The 21,150-nt window shown below is 43.6% G+C and overlaps 1 protein-coding gene and 1 long non-coding RNA gene across 4 annotated transcripts in view; both read left to right on the top strand.

Annotated features, from left to right (window-relative positions):
* The window catches only part of LOC105353823 (CD276 antigen), a 127,570-nt gene that overhangs the window by 91,421 nt on the left and 14,999 nt on the right, over positions 1–21,150 (top strand). The window lies entirely within an intron of this gene.
* On the top strand, positions 8,227–19,748 carry LOC105356622 (uncharacterized). Its single transcript, XR_013652348.1, has 8 exons — positions 8,227–8,329; positions 8,471–8,538; positions 10,070–10,148; positions 10,226–10,311; positions 10,437–10,923; positions 11,006–11,088; positions 19,364–19,510; positions 19,593–19,748. It is a non-coding gene; the product is annotated as an uncharacterized LOC105356622 (long non-coding RNA).

Here is a 21,150-nt window from a genome sequence, read left to right as displayed (position 1 = left end):
ACTCCTCCTTCATCTTCTTCTTCTTCTAGGAGTGTGCGGACATGTGCAAGCACCTCTGACACCTCTGTCGGTGTCATCATTTTGATTTTGTTGAAGTTAGGCCACAGTAACAGTGCAACTTTGTGCAACATATGTATTTTGATTTTTTGATCCAAAAGTTCAGAATGCCTGTGGCGCACAAACACCTGCTTAGGATTATCCATAGAACTGGGTTGACAGTGCTTTTTTAACTTCTCATTCCAGAGACAAACTAATCTAGCCACAGGGGTTGCAAGCCAGTAACTTCTGTGCCAGTAACTTCTGTGCCGGTCCCAAGCCCGGATAAATAGAGAGGGTTGCGTCAGGAAGGGCATCCGGCGTAAAAATTGCCAAAATAACCATGCGAATCATCCACAACACTTTAGACAGAGACAAACTAGAGAGACAAACTAGAGACAAACTAGAGACAAACATTCCAGAGACAAACTAGATACAGTGTGGTATATTTATCTCCTTCCAGGTCTCGTTGTGCTTCATAGAAAGGCTCTAGAAAGGAGATCAAAAAATCTGACAGATCTGGTGCAATGTTGTCCATGCGCAACTCCTCTGCACGTGACTGTGGCTTCTCACACAACTCATTATATATCTCGCGCACAGACTTGAGCGTCAAGTAAACGGTGCTGAATCTGGTTTCAACCATCTGAAGCACTGTTTTTGATAGTTGTGCTGCCAAACCAGATTGCTTGAAGAAACGGACAACACACTTGGCTGCAATAATTGTTTCTCTGAGGTCTGGGGCGTCAGCAGACAGTGCGTTCTTGTCCAGGGCATGCCGAAGTACAGTGTTGATCACATGATCAAGGCACGAGAGGCGCTTGTAAGGCTCCAAAGCTTTGACGATGTTACTGACCTGATCTGTAACCCACACTATTCTGGATAAAGATGAAGGTTCCAAATCTATTCACCAGAAGCCGGACCAGTTCTCTTCTTATATTCGCCCCCGTTTTGGCATCTTCTGCTGGAAACACAGCAGTGGTGAGTGTTTTTCCAACCAAGCTGAAATTCGTTTCAGTAAAGTGACAAGTTATTATAATATAACTCATCTCTCTGTAATCATCCGTCCACATATCGGTACTCATGGCGACGTCACAGCCGCCTGCCAGAGCTTTCTTTACCCGCTCAATTAACAAGCCCCTTTTTACCTTCTTTTTACCTTCTTTTCAGCCTTCTTCGGCACGCCTTCAGCCTTCTTCCCCCATTACACCACAGTGTAATGGGGGAAGACCAAGTCCTTTTCAGTTCCCCTGTCTGAAGTTTATCCTTGATTTCTTGCTGCTCCATATCGGGGATACCTAAACAAAACAGATGCGGACTTGCTGAGGGAAGATTACATTCACGATACGTGCGCAAAGCGTGCCCTGGCCCTGCGTCTGCGCTTCAAGTTTAGTCGTGGTTATGTAGCAAATACCTTACAGCGCCTTCTCTGTTTTAACCAAATTATTTATTTATAACAAGTGTTCCTTAGTTTAGTATCCACACATCGTTTTAGTATAAATTTTTATAAACATATATTTATTAAAAAAGTCAGCGAGAGAGAAGCCCGACCCGAACGTAATGATTGTCATTTTAGTCCCCGACCCGAATTTTCGGGGTGGGTCAGGTTCTGACTCGGGCTTAAGATCTTACCTCTACTCTGGAGTGGTAGAGCATACTTTGACATAGACCAGATCAAGATTTGGTTCAGTGAACAGGGTTTTCTTTTCCCCTCACACTGCCCATCTCCGAGCGCGAGTGTCTTAGTTTCCCAAAGGCTGAGTCTGATTAGCACAGTTCTGAGTATGGTTCTGTAAAGGCAGTTGGTTCTGTCTTGGGCAGCTCTGCAGTGTCCAGGAGAAAAGCGCGCCAACTGTTTCTTCTACAGCGTGAAAGATTCGAGTGACCTTTGTTACCACAAATTTTGCAGGATCTAGGAAGGCGATCAGGAGCTCCATGCTGAGCTGAAAATAATTATGCTGGGTTGTGGCGAGCCACCAAACAGTCCAATAACTAATTCAATGAAATTCATTGTGTCTATAAGTTCTATTAAGCACTTAAATTGTTTTTTTATCAGACACTGGGTTTGTTTTGTGTAAAACCTACCGACATGTTTCGGCGGAATGCCTTCCACCTTCGTCAGGGTCGTCATCAGATGGTGGCGTGTGACGTCTTTAAAAACAGCTGATTTGTGACTGAGGCGGAGTCACCTGTCAAACTTTGACAAGTGACTCCGCCCCTTGATGTCCGTCTTTCTCTGGAGGATGTTGCTCCAGGTGTGAGAGAGCAGGAAAGCCCCCTCATCCCGGTTCATGGAAGTGTGGGCTCGTTTTCTGATCTCCACCGCCTCCATGATCCATCTGCGGTGTCTGTTGTCTTCGGTGCGGAGGACTTTGGCCTTTTCCGTCCGTCTTTTCCAGAGAAAGACGGACATCAAGGGGCGGAGTCACTTGTCAAAGTTTGACAGGTGACTCCGCCTCAGTCACAAATCAGCTGTTTTTAAAGACGTCACACGCCACCATCTGATGACGACCCTGACGAAGGTGGAAGGCATTCCGCCGAAACATGTCGGTAGGTTTTACACAAAACAAACCCAGTGTCTGATAAAAAAACAATTTAAGTGCTTAGTCCAATAACTGTGTCAGAGAGTGTACACCCTCCAAACCCAAAGGTTGGCAACCCAGTCTAATCCTAAAATGTGTAGTAGCTACATTTGTCCACATGGAAATGCGTGAGAGTTTTACAAAAACGCCCCTAAACTGTGAGGCGGATACGTTTCATTTTTCTATTAATTTTCTACGAGCCTTCTCAGGATCATGTGACTCTGGAGGTTTGGCCTGCCGTGAGCAAAAAACATGGCGGATGCACGTTCATTTTCGGTGGAATATCCCATAAAACAAGATATTTTGAGGACTAATTTTTATTTTGACAACATTTCTAGTGAGAAATATACCATTTTCTTTTAAAATATGCTTTCATTTTGGACATACAGTTTGTAGTTTGCTTGTTTCGTTCAACCTTTTCTCCCCAAAGGCTCTGTTACGTTGGAGAAACACGTTAACTTTCATCCATATCTGCAGACGTGCGCGTGGGTCACGTGACTAATATGTTTCTCTTTTTTTCCGCAGAAAATTGTAAAATATGAGTGAATATGGACTGATTTATTTTTGAAAACATTTCTAGCAGTATATATCCCCTTTATTTTCGTAATATTGCAGACATGAAGTTGTTTACGTTCAACTTTTCCTCAAAGGATCTGAAAGCGTCTGATCTTTTCCATTCATATATGCGGGCTGACGTGGGTCACGTGACATGCATTTCTCTTTTTTTTCTTGTGGAAAATCTCCTAAAAAGGTACGTTGCGATTTATTAATTTCTTTTATTTACATTTCTAGGGACCCGTGTATAGGTTTTCTCGTTCCGTGTTGCTGTTGCGGCGATCAGGCTTTGATTGACAAGTGATGTGACGTATGCGAGTTGTTTGTTATCGCGAGACACACACTAGGAGGCGGTGTTGTACATGTGACTGAAGTGCATGGTGAATGGCGAGTCTGTGATAATTAAAGCCTGTTCAAACATCGGAGGTCGTCCTGACTCATCAATATTACATGGTGTCAGAAGAAAAGAATTCGGAAAGAAGAGGAAATGGCGCAGTTTCAACCACCACCGAATCTAAGTTTGCAAGGAAATTTGGCGGAAAACTGGAGAAACTGGAGTCAGCGTTTTGAGCTCTTCTGTACCGCCAGCGGCATCGCGGAAAAGTCCGAGAAGGTGCAATGTGCAACTTTTCTTCACGTCGCGGGAGATGAAGCGGTAAAAGTATACAATACTTTTGAATTTGGAGACGACGAGAAAGACAAAATTGAAGTGCTGAAAAAGAAGTTTAAGGACTATTGTGAACCTAGAAAAAACTTAACTTACATACGGCACATGTTCTTCACAAGAGCGCAGAAACAGGAAGAAACCATTGATGCATATGTCACAGATTTAAGAAACAAAGCCAAGGACTGTGAATTCAAAGATTTACACGATTCCCTGGTATGTGACAGAATTGTGTGTGGCATTACGAATGACCAAGTGAGAGGCAGATTACTCAGAGAGGCAGATCTGACACTTGAAAAGGCCATTAATATTTGCCGTGCCAGTGAAATAACGACCAGCCAGGTGAAAGCTCTCACTGAAGAGGCAGAAGTGAGTAGACTGATGACAAAAGAAAATAAAGAACATTCAAACCTGTGAAAGCAGAGTTCAAAGAAATAAACTGCAATAGATGTGGACTCAAGCATGCAGTTAAAAAATGTCCTGCATTTGGACAGTCATGCAATTTGTGCAAGAAAAAGAATCATTTTGCTAAAATGTGCAGATCACAAGTTCAAAGGAAGCAGCAAGGAGAGAGAGTGCATACAGTGGAGCAGAGAGAAAGTGAAAATGACATGTTTCTGGGAGCAGTAAACAAAGAGGAAAAAGTCATTTCTGTAATGGATTCTGGAGATACAAACACTGAGATTTGGACAGAAAACTTCAAGATCAACAAAAAACAGGTGACATGTAAGCTGGACACAGGAGCAGATTGTAATGTTATGTCTGTGAAAACTCTCACTGCACTTGAAGCTGCAGGTTCATTGAAAGCAAGTAAAACAAAACTAGTTCCCTGTTTTGGTCACAAGGCGGCAGCAATAGGCAAGAAACAACTGATCTGTGAGTACAAAGGAAAAAAGCACAAGATTGAGTTTGAAATCACTCAGGAAGATGTGAGCACTATAATTGGAGGAACTACATGCTTAAAAATAGGCTTACTTCAGAGAGTATATGCAGTTGGAAAAGAACAAGAAATTCTCAAAGACTATAATGATTTGTTTGATGGTCTTGGTTGTTTGCCAGGTCAGCATCACATCCAAATAGACCCCTCAGTCTCACCAGTCGTACACGCACCCAGAAGAATTCCTGTAGCCCTGAGAGACAGAGTGGTCAAAGAACTACAGAGAATGGAAAACATGGGAGTTATTATAAGACAGACAGAGGCAACAGAGTGGGTTAACAGCATGGTGACTGTAGTTACACCCAAGAAAATTCGGATATGCATGGATCCAAAAGACTTGAACAGAGCAATTAAACGAGAACATTATCCATTGCTCACTGTGGAAGAAGTCTCGTATGCCAAACGCCAAATACTTCTCTGTGTTAGACGCTAACCAAGGATTTTGGCAGATCAAGCTGGATGATGAAAGCTCAAGGCTCTGTACATTTAACACACCCATCGGTCGTTACAGGTTTCTACGGCTACCTTTTGGCATCTCATCAGCACCTGAAGTGTTCCAGAGAGCGGTAGCACAAATGATTGAGGATCTGGATGGTGTTGTAAACATCATAGACGATTTGCTAGTGTGGGGCGACTCGAAAGAGGAACACGATGACAGACTGAGAAAGCTGCTGGACAGAGCAAGACAATACAACCTGAAACTGAACAGAAACAAATGTTTCATCAGAACTAATGAAATCAAATATATTGGACACACACTCACAGATAAAGGACTGAAACCAGATGAAGAAAAAGTAAGAGCAGTGACGCAGCTACCCCCACCTCAGGACAAACAAGAACTACAGAGGTTTTTAGGAATGGTCCAGTACTTGGCCAAATTCATACCAAACCTGTCAGACATCAGTGCACCATTGAGACAGCTGCTTGACGGAGACATAGAGTGGCACTGGGAAGAAGCACAGAAAACGAGCTTTGAAAATCTTAAACAGCTCGTCACCAAGGCTCCAACTCTGAAGTTTTATGATGTCAACAAGCCAGTGACACTCTCGGTTGATGCAAGTTCACAAGGCTTGGGAGCAGTTTTACTGCAAGATGGACTACCTGTAGCCTATGGGTCACGAGCACTAACAGATTGTCAGCAAAGATATGCTCAGATAGAAAAAGAGCTGCTAGCAATTGTGTATGGCTGTGAGAAGTTTCACCAGTACGTTTATGGAAAAGACATTCAGGTTGAAAGTGATCACAAGCCACTGGAGAGCATCTTTAAGAAATCTCTGCACCAAGCACCCATGAGATTACAGAGAATGCTCCTGAGATTGCAAAGATACAGCCTAAAAGTGACATACAAACCCGGCAAAGAACTCCATATTGCAGACACACTGAGCAGAGCATTCTTAAGAGAAAAAGAGGAAGATTTGATGGGAAAAGAGCTGGAGGTAAACACGATTACACCTCAACTACCAATGTCAGAGGAAAAGCTGAATAAGTTTAAGAAAGCTACAGCAGAAGATCCAGAACTACAACATCTAAAAGAGAGAGTTCAGAGAGGATGGCCAAAAGAGCGGCATGCTGTTCACAAAGACATTCAGCCATATTGGACATTCAAGGAAGAGATCACATACACAGCTGGACTTATGTTCAAGGGATCAAAGCTCATAGTACCACAAAGGTTGAGACAAGAAATGCTTGAAAAAATTCACGAATCACACTTGGGAATGGTCAAGTGCAAAGAAAGAGCCAGAGACATTTTATATTGGCCAAACATGTCCAAACACATTGAAGAGACAGTGTGAAAGTGTGCAGTCTGTAACGAGAACAAGAACAGTAATCCAAGAGAACCATTACTATCACACCCAGTACCAGACAGACCATGGGAGAAAGTAGGCACAGACTTATTTCACTACAAAGGAGCAGAGTTTGTGTTATGTGTGGACTACTTTTCTAAATTTCCAGAGATCATGAAACTGAAAGACACTACCAGTCACAGTGTCATAGTGGCTCTGAAATCAATATTTGCCAGGCACGGGATACCTGATGTTGTGATTTCAGATAATGGACCTCAGTATGGCAGTGCTGAGTTCAAGGACTTTGCTGAAAGCTGGGAATTCAGGCATGTCACATCTAGTCCCACACATGCCCAGTCCAATGGTCAGTCAGAACGAACAGTACAAACAATCAAAAATCTGCTCAAGAAATCAGAAAATGGAAAAGGAGATCCCTATATTTCACTCCTGGAGTTTCGCAATACACCACTGGAAAGTGTAGGCTTATCCCCGGCGCAGTTGCTAATGGGACGAAGACTCAAAGGAAAGTTACCAACTTCCACTTCTCTACTCACTCCAAAGGGATCAGCTCAAGCACAGAAACACCTAAGAGGAAGACAGGAGAAGCAAAAGCTTTACTTCGACAGACAGACAAGAAATCTTCCAGACTTGCATTCGGGTGAGAATGTAAGGATGCAGAGAGGAACAACATGGCAGCCTGCAGGGGTTCTCCACAAGCATGAGCAACCACGTTCATTTGTGGTTCGTACACCTGATGGAAGACTTTACAGAAGAAACAGGAAACGTCTGAGGAGAACGGAGGAGAAAACCTTTCCACCAGCAGAGGGACAGAGTCTGAATGAGGAAAACAACAATGATGAGAGTCAACATACTGAGCAACCCAATGACAATGAACAGACTGTTGATGCTCATGACAATGAGACTCCTAACCAATCTATCTTTTATAGAACCAGATCTGGCAGACAAGTGAGATTACCTGCTAGGTACAGAGAGTAAATTTCAGTTACTTAGCATTCTAAGGAAATGTTGTTATGGGTTGGGATGTTATATTTTTTTTAGTATAATACAAATGTTTTATTTGTTTCATTACTTGTTAAAAAGGGGGATGTGACGTATGCGAGTTGTTTGTTATCGCGAGACACACACTAGGAAGCGGTGTTGTACATGTGACTGAAGTGCATGGTGAATGGCGAGTCTGTGATAATTAAAGCCTGTTCAAACATCGGAGGTCGTCCTGACTCATCAATATTACAAGTGATAACAAACCGGAAAAATGTTGAGTTCAGGGACGGACCAAAGAGTTCTTTAAATTGATTTTTCTGCATTTTAATTTATTTACACTACGAGTCTAATGGTGTGTGATAAAAAAAAACTATAAATATTATGATAAATGAGGTGAAACAATTATTTTGATGGAGTTTATAAAATATTAGCATCAATTATATTCTTTTTTTCTTTAACTGTCAATTTTTTGACGTATCTCATATATTATAGTATTACAATGAAGTGCTCTAATTTATCTGTTAAAAAGGTTTCATCACTGTTTCCTGTAGTAATTCTCAATAATGTTTTAAATAGGATATATTAAATAGGATATATTATCTAAAGTAAACAGGCTTTTAAGCCTTCAATTTGCCCCAATTGACATGAAGTGCGCATTTCGAAAAGCCAGTGAACGCAGCGTCATACGGGCACCCCCACCCCACTCCCCCGGAAACCCCCGGATGAACCCGCAGGAAGGCGCGCGGCTGAAGAACTCTTGGACAGCTGGAAGGTGGGCGATGCTTTGAACTTTTCTCTGTAGAAATGTAATGTTTAGATTTGGGAAACCAGAGATGGGTTTTTGGTAAAAACGTGTTGGCTGTTTAGGATAAACGTTGAATGACGAGGCGTTTTTCCATCTTAAATTGAAAAGGCAGCAGGATCACGGTGAAGGCCTCTTCTGTAGGACGGGGGCGGAAACGTCACGTGGTCTCCGCAGAGGTAAGTTTCCTTTTGGGTCATTTAGCCAGAAACGGGGGTCTGCAGCCCTTTAAACATCTAAGAGCATTTCAAATGTCTCACTGTCCAGAACTCAGTAGGACACACAAGGTGTCTCTTCAGCCTTTAGAAAATCAAACACTCATTTGCATTTATGTTATTTTGGAAACTGGATAACTCTACTGGGGTTTACAATGGCTTTTTTTTTTACACATTGTAGATTTTATGTTGTTAGTACATCTCAGCCAGTATTTCTTTGAGGGCCTATATCATGCAACATCAACGTTTTAAAATTTTAAAGTGTATTATAATGTTAATTCCTCACAAAAACTAATCCACAGGGGTATTTTGATCCATTCACGCATCTCTCAGCATTCCTCTGAAACCCTCTGAGCACCAGCCCCTCCCAATTCACAATAAGAGGGTCCTCACATTGTGACGTCATCATAAGTGAAGAGCAGCCTCTTCTAGGAAGAGCCTGTGCAGCTAAAACCGCCTCCAGGCTAACAGACACGCCCACTTTCTCAATGGAGCTAGTGGTGATCAGCAAAATGCTTTCATTGCACGATATTCACATCCATCTTTGCAAAAGTTTGGATGGAAGAAACGCAGAAACGCTGCCGACGCCGACTCTAGGTTGATGTCATGAAATAGGCGACACCCACAAGAAGAGAAAGGCGGAGCCTCAGAGATCGAGGAAATAGTTTATTCTAAATGGCTAGCATGGTATAGGCCCTCTAAATTGTGCGTATTGACCTCAAATGGATTTTTTGTGGTACGTTGTCAGGTTTAAAAAAATTCGTCATAAATGCTGGAATTTCTTAAAATATTGTGCATCACCGCTTGATAGATTATTGAAGCATTATGGGTACTGTAGTCAGGAGCCTGGCACAGTAATACTTTGCTTCAACTGTTGAGTAGATCACCAAGTTGAGTAAAGTTTGACTTATCTTACTGTTTTGTTTTGCGTGATGCGCTGTGTCGTCTGAAAAATAGGATATTTGTTTGAATTAAAAACATTTTTAATTTTTGTCGGAGAACCACAGAGGAGGGGTCAAGGAGCCACTTGTGGCTGTGGAGCCTCAGGCTGCAGACCCCTGGTCTAAACAGTTATGGCTGATTTGGCTGACCACATGTATTTATCCTAGCGTGGTCAACAAAGTTAAAGAGCCGCTCCAATGGAAGTCATGTTTTTAAGATCAAACATTTTTCTCATTATTGAGAACATTAACAAAAATATAAACAGATACACAATGAGCTGCTGTGTTGCAGAAAAATGTCTTAAAAAAACAAAATGATCGTAATTAAAAAAAACACTGGGAACGATTTTATAATAGCTAAATATCAGAATGTCTGATTCCTGATTCTTGTATGTGTGCATGTATGTATGTATATACATAAAAAGAACCTCATGTTTTTTTCCCTTTCCTCTCTCAGACTGGTCAGTTATTTGGAGACAACATGCACAAATAGTTCCTGGACTGATCTTCTGCTAACTTTGTGATGGAGAGGCTGTCAGGTTCATCTGTTTCAGGGTCCTGCATGCTGTCCCTCCATGTTGGCTGTAGCAGTGGATGGAACTTGCAAAATGTACTGTTTTAGAGCCAACTGGGGTGTGTAAAATTCTCTTTTCACCTACATTTTTGATGGTATAAATGTTTTTCTTATGTAAACTTTTCTGTTCTTTTAGGCTCAGTGGTTATTTTGAAGATGCGTTTCTGACCAAAAACACTGTGGTGACCTCCTTTGAACTGCATTCATGGGGAAATAGAACATGTAAAGTTATTTTCACGTCTTCTTCCTTAAGAAAATGAACATGCCTGCATATATGTTTTATTGTATTTTGTGTCATATCATCATGTTAATATACGACATTCATTTGTTTTGATGGAATCCTGGAGATGGGAGATGTGGAGCAGGTAAGTTTGTGGCAGCACCAGAGTCCTCCACCAAGTCTTCTGGCAAAGTAAATGAGGAAGGATCGCAGTCTGCCATCGTGGAGTTTTGCTGAAAGGACTGAACATGTTCCATCCATGCATCCATCTTCTTCCATTCATCCAGAACCAGGTTATGAGGGCAGCAGTCTAAGCAAAGATGCCCAGACTTCCATCTCCTCCAGCTCCTCTTGGGGGACCCCGGGACCAGCTGAGAGACGTAGTCTCCCCAGCGTGTCCTGGATCTCCCTTAGGGCCTCTGCCCTTATTCCTGTTGGAGTTTTTTTCTAATCCCTTATGTTTCAAAAGTTTGCAAACATACATTTTGGTTGAAATGATGAGGATCCGAGGATGAAATCAAGAAGGGACAACTTCAGGGAAAGGGACTGAACCAACTGAACAGCTTCCTCTCTTCAGCAGACACATGTTCAGAGTACATATGTGTCAAATATTGGTAAATACTCATTGAAGATGCATCCTTTTTGTGTAGTTTGTTTTCTCAGTTTAATACATTTTGATCCTTTCATTCTGCACAGACATCCTCGCCGTTCAGGCCGGTGGCTGGAACAAGCGGAAGTCAGAAAAGCTGGAGCAGACGTGACCAGAATGATACCTCCAGGTAAAGACTGTGGTAATGTTGTAGATAAATGTTGGCTTGTTTCTTTCATGTTACTCTCGTGCTGTTGATGTGGAATATCTCTACATTTCTTCAGTATTATTTTTTTTTTTTTTGAACACTTTATTTAAAGATTTTCAATTTTTTATAGAAACACACATACATATAAAAAACAGCTTTAAAACTGTACAGTCGTAGAAGATTAAATAAGTAAGAACCAAGTATATACATATATACGTACATATACAGGCCTATACAAATGAGAGTAACATAAAACCTGCCATCCGTTTCGCCCGTGGCCGGTAGTTGGCGCGTGGCCTGGCCCCCCGGGGGTCGGCGCCGCAGTCACAGCAGGGGTTAATGGGTTCACTTGGGTGGGTTTATTTCATTATTATTATTATTATTATTATATTAATTATTTTATTATTATTATTATTATTATTATTATTATTACTTATTTATTTTTTTTGGGGGGGGGGGGGGGGGGCTGGGGGGGCAGTGTGCTAGTCCTTAGGGGGGCCAGGGTATGAATGGTGGGGCTGGACCCCCTGCCCCCCCGTTCTGGCACCGGGACCCTTCCTTGCTGGCTGTCTCTCGGCGCCGCGAGGCTCTGGCCTCCGACTGCGGCTGGCTTGGCGTTTCTGGCTGCCCGGCCGCTCTGGGAGGGGGGGCGCCTACCGCGGCCGGCTGGGGGGCCGGTCGCTCGGGGGAGCCTTCTCCCCCGGTTGTGCCCATCCGCCCGCTCCTCCCCGCTCTCACCCAAACAAATATTGCACACAGGCACATAGGGCCCCGGGATCTGGATGGGAGGGGTATGCTGGCAGGGCTCACTGGGGATGCCCCTCTCTGGGTTCTCGTTGGCACCCGCCCTCCTCCCCGCTTTTTACTTGCATATTAGACACTCTGATTCATCTAGGGCCTTGTGGAGAGGGTCTGGTGGAGGGGGGCACGGTGAAACATCCGTGCTCACCTTTCGCTGGCCCCCCCACAATTTTAACTTTCTCTGTAGACACACACACTGCATGCTAGCAGCACACACACAGCAAATACACACCACTCACAGAGGGACTCCGGAGTGGGGGGGCTTTGCGGCTTGGCAGCGGTGGATCCCCCCACACTGGTGACCTCCTATTTTACCTGCAGCACACACACAGCACTCCCACACCTCCACACATGGGTGGGGTCGGGGGGGGGGCGGCCGGCCTTCACCCGCCTGGTCCTCTCAGGGCGGCCGGGCTTATGGGTGTCCTGTCGGCTGCGGGAGGGGTCGGGCATGCGGCGCTGGGGGTCGGCCGGCTGGGGGGGGGGTTGCTGCTTGGCGGCGGGGGTAGGGAGGGTAACCAGATGATTGTGAGTATGTGTGTGTGAGTGCATGGGTAGGACCGACCTGGGGGCTGGCTCGCTGGGACCCTCTGGGGCTTTCCCTCCCCATCACAGAGAGGGGAGGGCACTGAGAGGGTTGGGGAGGGGGGGTCAGATATTATGGCGGGGGGGGGTGGTAGTGCGTAGGGTTTTAGGGGGGTGGCTGTGGCTGTGGGTGCGTGGCGATCCCTGGGTTGCTAAGGTCGCGGGCCTGGGCTGGCTTGCGGGGACGGGGCGCCGGTCGGGTGGTGGCCGGCTCTTGGGTTCCGGGGGCCCTGGCTTCGTCCCTGGCCTTTGTCTCGGTGTCCGGCGCCCGGTGGCCCCCATGGCCGCCGCCTGGTACGGCTAAGCGCTCCTGTCTTGTGGCCTGGGGGCCGGACACTGGGTTCGCTTGTGCCTCTGGGCATTGGGGGGGCCCCTGTAGGGGGGCCCTCTCTGTGCCTGGCTGGTGGGGTGGGCGGTCCCCTCCTCCTCCCCTCCCGGGCTGCCTGGGTCCGGATGCTGGGGGGGCTTCTGGCCTGGGGGGCTCTCCTCCCCTCTCCTGGTCTGGCTGGTCTGGCTGGGTAGGATCTGGCTCCCTTTATGAACACACGGTTCACGTCGGCAGCATGCATGTATCTCCACCCCCACGTGCACGTGCACACTCCACACTGCTCCCTGTCTGCTTCATCCCTCCTCCTTACCTACAGTGTATTGATGGACAGCTTTTTTTTCTCGCTCATCTTAGTGTCAGATTTTCACCTTTGATGTAACATTCGTCTTTCCAGCAGATCTGGTATAATTGTTACAGCTTAAATTAATAACTTAGTCAAATCAGTGCTTGTATCCCCCACCTTTTCACCTTTCTTCCTTTTACTCTCTTCCACCCTCCCCTCACATTCTTCCCCTCTCCCTCCCCACACACACTAAATGTAACAAATAAATAAAAAATAATACGACAAAAAGGGGTTTATACAAATCTACACTCTAGTTTCTTGAAGCTATATAACCTCTTTTTGTGATAGTAAAACCTGTCCAACACAAAAAGCCTTCAGCTCTAATCTGTTTGCTCAGCTGTTGGACAGAACAAGTTAAAAAGGAGAAGAAGAAAAAAAAAAAAAAAAAATATAAAAAACTGCCATCCAGTGGCATGTGAAACACAGCTTACTTATAGATTCCCTTAGTCAAATTTTTATAAAACAGACAACACCGACAGAAACCCAAATAGGAGACAACTAAAATAGACCAAACATACTCTTATAGGGTAATAAACAACAACAAAACAGAACAAAAAAAACAAAACACATTTATATACACATACACTGCAGCTCCCTCTTAAAACCGCTGATATATTCTTTAAAACCCCTTACCTCATGTAAATGGCAGACCCTCAATATATGTTATGAAAGGTGCCCACATTTTATAATATTTGCCTGTTGAGCCCTGTATGTTATACCTGAGGTATTCCATTTGTAAACACATCATGGCTTCTCTCACCCATTGGACAAAGGAAGGGGGCCGTTCATCCTTCCACTTCACTAGAATTAGTCTACGTGCCAGGAGAGATAGAAAAGCTATTGCGTTCGTTTGGTATGAGTTTAGTCCCTCTGTGTTCGGGAGAGCACCAAACACTGTTGTGAATGGATTGGGATCAATTTTCCTCCCACACAAATGTGAAAATGTTTTAAAAACAGAGTCCCATAGCCTATCTAAGGCAGTGCATGACCAGAACATGTGACTCATAGTAGCCGGTGAATGGTTACATCTTGGGCATCGATCGTCACTGCTGTTGTATATCCTTGCCAGCTTAGCCTTCGTTAAGTATGAGCGATGAAAAACTTTGAATTGTGTCAAACTGTGTCTAATGCAGATAGATGTTGAATGTATGAGGGTAATACTTGTGTTCCAGACTTCCTCTGGAATCTCAGAATTCAGGTCTTGCTCCCAGGAGTGTTTCAACTGACTTAGTGATGTAGGGTCAATGTGATGTAGTTGATTATATATTTGCGAGATCTGACCTCTGGTGGTGGGTTGAGACTGCAAGCAATTTTCGAGAGTACCGGGGAGTGGTTGTATTGGATAAGTGGTGAAGTGTTTCCCTGCAAAACTACGGACCTGTAAGTATCTAAAAAAATGAGACTTGGGGATATCAAAATTTTTACAGATGCTTTCAAAAGACATAAATGAACCATCAACAAATAAATCAGTAAAAAGAACTATTCCTTTTCTCTGCCATGTTTTAAAACCAAAATCATTTAGGGCAGGTTGGAAAAATGGATTGGAGGAGATTGGTGAGTAAATGAGAGTCCGCTGAAACCCAAAGTGGCGACGGCATTGGAACCAGATCTTAAGGGTGTGTATAATCACTGGGTTTCTGAAGCTCATATTTTTAGTGATTGGCAACGAGGCACACATAAATGACACTGGTGATGCGGGGAGATCAGAGGTGATTTCCATAGTGGACCAGAGGGGTCCTCTGTTTTCTTTAAAAGTGCGGAGCCAAATTGAAAGTTTTACAATATTTGCTGACCAGTAATAATATTTAAAATTTGGCAAGCCAAAACCACCTTCATATAAATGAAGATATGAGTCCATCTAACTTTGTAAAGAATACCTTAGGGAGAAAAAGGGGAATCATCTGGAAAAAATACATAAATTTAGGCAGAACTGCCATTTTGATCGTGTTAATTTGCCCCGCTAAAGAAACTGGTAAAGCTGACCATCTGGCCAGATCTGCCTTTGTTTTCTCCAAAAGTGAGGAAAAGTTGTATCTAAAAAGAGTATTATAATTATTTGTAATTTTAATTCCAAGATAAGCAAATGATTTTTTTTTCTACTGTAAGTGGAAATTTTGAATAATCCCAGTCTCTTGCCAGTTGGTTAATGGGAAAAAGGATACTTTTTCCTAAATTCAGTTTGTACCCTGATAAAGATCCAAAGGAGCTAAGTAGTTCTAACATCCTCGGAATAGACTCCTCTGGGTTTGCGATGTAAGTAAGTCGTCAGCATACAATGAAGTTTTATGTACCTCCCCACCCCGACTGATCCCAGTAATTCCCTTGTCTGTTCGTAGGGCTATTGCCAGCGGCTCTATTGCAAAATCAAAAAGTAGTGGGCTCAACGGGCATCCCTGACGGGTGCCTCTATGCAAGGCAAAATGTTCAGAGACGGTACTATTGGTGCGAACAGATGAGAGGGGCATTGAATACAAAGTTTTAATCCAGGATATGAACCCTGAGCCAAAGCCAAACTTGCGCAGTACAGCCAGCAGATATCTCCACTCCACGCAGTCGAAGGCCTTCTCAGCATCGAGTGAGACAATTAGTTCTGGAACATCAACAGAGTGGTCGGAATATAAAATATTAAACAAACGCCTGGTGTTAAAATATGACTGGCGGCCAGCAATAAAACCTGTCTGGTCTTCGTGAATAACACTGGGGGCTATTTTCTCCAGGCGAAGCGCTAGGACTTTAGTTAAAATCTTGTAGTCCACATTAAGTAGACTAATTGGTCGATATGATTCGCACTTCTGGGGGTCCCTGCCTTTTTTTAAGATTACTGAAATCGTGGCTTGGGATAATGTTTGAGGCAGTTTAGAAGTTGCATGGATTTCTGCAAACACCATGCAGAGTAGAGAGGCAAGTTTGTTAGCAAAGACCTTGTAAAAGTCTGATGGAAATCCATCAGGACCTGGAGCTTTGCCATTCTGTAATGAACCAATTGCCATCAATATTTCAGCCACAGAAATATGTCTCTCAAGTGTCTGTTGTTGATCTGATTCCATCGAAGGAATATTTAGTTTTTCCAAAAAAGCTTCAATTTCATCGGAATTACATGTACTTTGACTGGCATAGAGATTTTGATAATAGTTCTTGAAAGCTGTATTAATTGGTTTGGGGTCTGTCACTACTTGAGTTGAGTCTGTTTTAATCTCTGTTATTGAATGATTAGAGATTGATTGTCGCAGCTGGTGGGAGAGCAATCTGCTTGCTTTTTCCCCATGCTCATATACCCTTTGCCTTGTTCTGAGCAGTAACTTCTCTGTTGCTTTAATTGATAATGTTTCAAATTCAGATTGTAGCAAAAGCTTTTGTTTATATAAATCAGGTGTTGGGTTGCTGGCGTATTGCACGTCTAGATTTGCTATGAGCTCGGTTAATTCCCTAAGTCTCTCACCACACTTTTTGTTCTTCTGAGCTGTAAAAGAGATTATTTGCCCGCGTAAATATGCTTTAAGAGACTCCCATATTAGAGTTTTAGAAACATCAGGTGTGTCGTTTATTTCCAAAAAAAGATCAATGTGTGAGGAAATATATTTACAAAATTCTTCATCTGATAACAAGGTTGAGTCAAGTCTCCACACCCGTTGTTGCGGGGCATGAGCCGTGGGAAATGAAAGGTCCAATTGCACAGGAGCATGGTCCGAAATAACAATAGCATGGTATTTACAATTAATGATCCGAGAAGTAAAAATATTATCCACCAAAAAGTAATCGATCCTTGAGTATGAATGATGTACCGGAGAAAAGAAAGAGTAATGTTTTGCTGATGGCTCAGTAATACGCAGCGGGTCAGAGACACCATAATTTTGAATGAATGTGTTGAGAACAGAAACTGATTTAGGTGTCGCTGCTGACTGACGTGTGCTTGATCTGTCAAGAATCGGATCAAGAACTAAGTTTAGATCCCCACCCATGATGAGGTGATGAGTGTCTAAACTCGTTAACTTTGCAATCAAGCTTGTGAAAAATTGTGGGTTATCCCAATTAGGGGCATAGACATTAACCAAAAGAACTGGGGTGTTATACAATTTACCAGCAACAATAACAAAACGACCATTAGCATCCTGAATCACATTTGTACAGACAAAGGAAAGGTTTTTTTTAATAAGTATGGCAACCCCTCTTGCCTTTGTGTCAAAAGCAGAGTGATGTGTCTGTGAAAAAGAGCTATGAGATAACTTATGAGCATCAGCGGCACGCAGATGTGTTTCCTGGAGAAAGACTATATCTGGTTGGAAATTCAGCAAATGTGTAAAGACTCTCCTCCGTTTGACCAGATTATTAAGCCCCTTAACGTTCCATGTAAGAAATGTCACTGAGTTGGGCCCCACTGTTTGTCTTAGAGTAATACGGGCAGCCATGTCTACTTAGGTTTCATCTTCTCATAAGGGTGCACACCCACACAAGGATGAGGTATATATATTTGGAGCTGCAACAAGAAAACAAAAACAAAAAAAAAACAACAACCTACAAACCAAAAAAAATAACACACAGACTAAACACATTAAACCCGAATCTCCCCCCTCCCCCCAATGAGCTGGTGTACCATGTAAACCTGTCCAACCACTATACTCACCAACCACAATGCTCATAACAGAAAATACCTAGGATACAAAATATTCCCATCTAACAGAATCTAAACTAAAATGTAACAAACCTCCCTCTCCAGAACACTCTCCTTCATTTGTCTCAGTCTCCCTGCTAGTTGTTGTGCACCAGATGTTTCTGGGTGTAGTCTTTGGCTGCAGCGGGGTCCAGGAATATTTTCTCACCCAAACTTGAAGAAATTCTCAGCCTCGCAGGGTACAGCATCCCATATTTCACGCCCTGGCATCCTCGCAGCAGCTCTTTAACCTCTTTAAAGGCTCCTCTTCTCTTTGCCACTGTGGCTGGGAGATCGGGAAAAATAAGGATCTTGTTGCCATCATACTCCAAAGACTCTTTCCTAGCTGCTCTGCGAAGCACATCCAGCTTTTCTTGATAATAGTGAAACTTCACTATAAGTGGCCGGGGTTGCTTTCCTTTGGCCGGGGTGGACTGCAGGCCGCGGTGCGCTCTATCCAGCGTGGGGGCCGAATCCATGCCCAAAACATCCTGAAGTAGCTTAGCCACCGAGTCAACAGGCCGCGTGCCAACTTCAAACTGCTCCTTTACCCCGAGAATGCGAATATTGCAGCGGCGTTGCCTTCCCTCCAGGTCCTCTGTCTTCTCCGTCAGGGTTGTCACAGTAGCTTTTAAGCGGCACATTTCTTCTTCCATGTTCACCACTCTGTCGGAGTAGTTGTTTGTAGCATTCTCCAAGCTAGCTATCTGGGCCCGATTGTCAGCAATGTTAGCCTCCAGTGGACTTAGCTTAGCACTGAATTCGCTTATCAGACCTGCAAGTTGATCTTTGAAATCCCGTCGGAGCGACTCCATATTTTCGTTCAGCATTTGGCATTTAGATTCAATTTTCGTGTCCAGCGAAGCAATCTTAGCCAGTACTGTTTTCTCCGAGTTCATGATAGCATCCATTAGCTTAGCCATATCCATTGACCCGGGGCTGCTCTCGGTAGCTTTGGCAGTCTCTGACTTTTTGGTATTTCTTGATCCAGACATCACAAATGAACGTCTTCAGTTCGGTCTAAGAGAGCGTTTCTGGAGATGGTGGATCGGTTCAGGACGTTAGATGTTTATTATTTAACCGAAAAATCGGGTATTTCTGCGGAGCCACAAGGCTAAACGTCTTCACATGTCGTTGCTCAAACCACGCCCTTCTTCAGTATTATTAATACATTAATCTCTTCCCACAAGGACCAATCAAAATGACCCAGAGAAAAACACTGAAGGGCTTTGTCTGAGCATCAGGAAAACAAGGATCAGCCGTGTCATCAACATATGGTAAAAATCTTTTGTAACCCTTGTGCTATCCTATGACCCCACCCTTCCATTGACGTGTTCTCCCTACCATGACAAAGGTGGATAAAGGTGGAAAGATTTCATGTAATCCATGGACACCAGTGAAGATCACAAATCATTGAAGAAAAAAGGTTCAGAGCACTGTCTAGTGGGTCTAGATGACCCAACTCCCAATGCTAAAGTGTCTAGGATAACACAAGGGTTACACTTTCTAAAGTTGTTGCATAACTGATCAAGCATGATGTGATGGATTGCAGGTTATGGTGCCATGGTAAAGAACTAAAGGCTCTATGATGTCATGCTGCTGACCAGACTGCGGTGGGTGAAGTCCAGCAGCACTGCGGGTCCTTGAAGTGTGGTTGAAGAGCTCTCCTCCCAGCTTTTGGAAGGTTCTGCCCCCCAAAGTCAGGAGGTTTCACTTTGTGATCTGCATGGATGTCCAGGGCTTGTGGCATTTATGTGTTTTCTTCTTCTTTTCATTTTTAGGCAGCACAGAGTCATTGATGGGGAGAGGACATGAGGACATGTCTGCTGAGGAGGGGACTTTCTGCAGTTCAAGCCCCAGCTCCACCCCTAAAAAAAGGCTTATATAAAGGAAAACCTCATTTCAACTTTGTACCAATAAATTACTTTTAATTGAAATGAGAGATTTTTTTCGGAACTGCATCAATGAAGGTTTTTTCAACCTAAATTTCAACAATTACATTGTTTTTTACCTCCGTTCAAGTTTCTACAACACTAGCTAAACATTTCAGTGCTCACACCTGTGCTGAAGACACTTCTCATTTTATCTCAAACGTTTGGCCTTTGATTTGTATGTCCAACACCTTAGAATAAAACACTGTCCTATTAAACTCATATAATAAATGTGCAATGCATCTCCAAACCCTTTGTCAGGGTACAGACTACATTTTAATTGTTGCAAGACTGAAGTAAAATGTAACAAAATGACAATGAGTTTTCTTAAATTAGGGGTAAATGACATGAGAAATTAAGAATATTAGAAGTGTGGAGTGATACGTGTATTTATCAGTGTGTTAGCTGCAGGAAGGGTGCTGTCCTTGACACGTCCCTTTACTCAGACAGGATGACAGGTAGGGAAGGGGGTAGCCGATGATCTGCTCCAGTATCTTCAGCACTGAAGCTTCTGCTGCTCTTCTTCAGTTTGATCTGAGAGCCAGACCATGATGCAGTTGGACTGGCTGAGCGGTAGGTTGCCAGCAGCTTCAGACGTGCTGATGTGCCTTGATAACGTCGTGGATGTTAGGAAACCAAGTTAGATCAGCTGAGATGGGGATGCCCAGGAAAGGGAAGCTATAAACCCTCCTCTGTGCCTACTATAGTCCAAGATGACTTTCATGGTCTTTTATTTGCCGATCAGCCTTACACTATACAGTTTCCGCACTTGTCTACAAAGTTCACCTCAGTGACCCTTAATAAGTCTTTGTTATTGGCAAGTTACTTATATCCAAGACATGGAGATGTGCGTGGCGGGTCCAGTATGAGCAGGATTTGGGAAATGGCAGTTGCCAAGAACTCACATCAAGTTTCAAGGTTTTTCCCTTTATTTGGAGGAAAAAAAGTTTTTGTCCTTTTTTTGTTGTGCAGAATTGCAAACCTAGAAAGAAATCAAGTTGAAAGAATTGATATAAATGCATTTGCCCTTCTTTTGACCCTTCTACATCGTGAATATTTGGTGGCTGTTGCTTGGCGACTGTGAGATCTCTCCATAGGATTGACATGGGCTGGGCCTCTCAATGACCTTGATATGATTGTTCTTCAGCCATTCCTTGGTTGCCTTGGCTGTAGGTTCTAGGTCACTAACCTGTTGGAAGACCCATCCATGACTGATTTGAAGGGTCCTGACTTAAGGATGGTAGGAAGTTCTCACTCAGGATTTTCCATTAATGGCTCCATCAACGTGGTGACGTAGCTCTGTGCAGAAAAATAGCCACAAAGCATAATGCTTCCACCTCCATGTTTGACATTGGTTAAGCTGTTCTTGGGGTCATAGGTAGCAATTCTCTTCCTCCAAACCCAATGG

Source organism: Oryzias latipes, chromosome 20 (genome assembly GCF_053564925.1).
Source record: "Oryzias latipes strain Hd-rR chromosome 20, Olatipes_Hd-rR_3.1".
NCBI classification, from domain to species: Eukaryota; Metazoa; Chordata; class Actinopteri; order Beloniformes; family Adrianichthyidae; genus Oryzias; species Oryzias latipes.
This window is presented reverse-complemented; position numbering and strand designations above follow the sequence as displayed.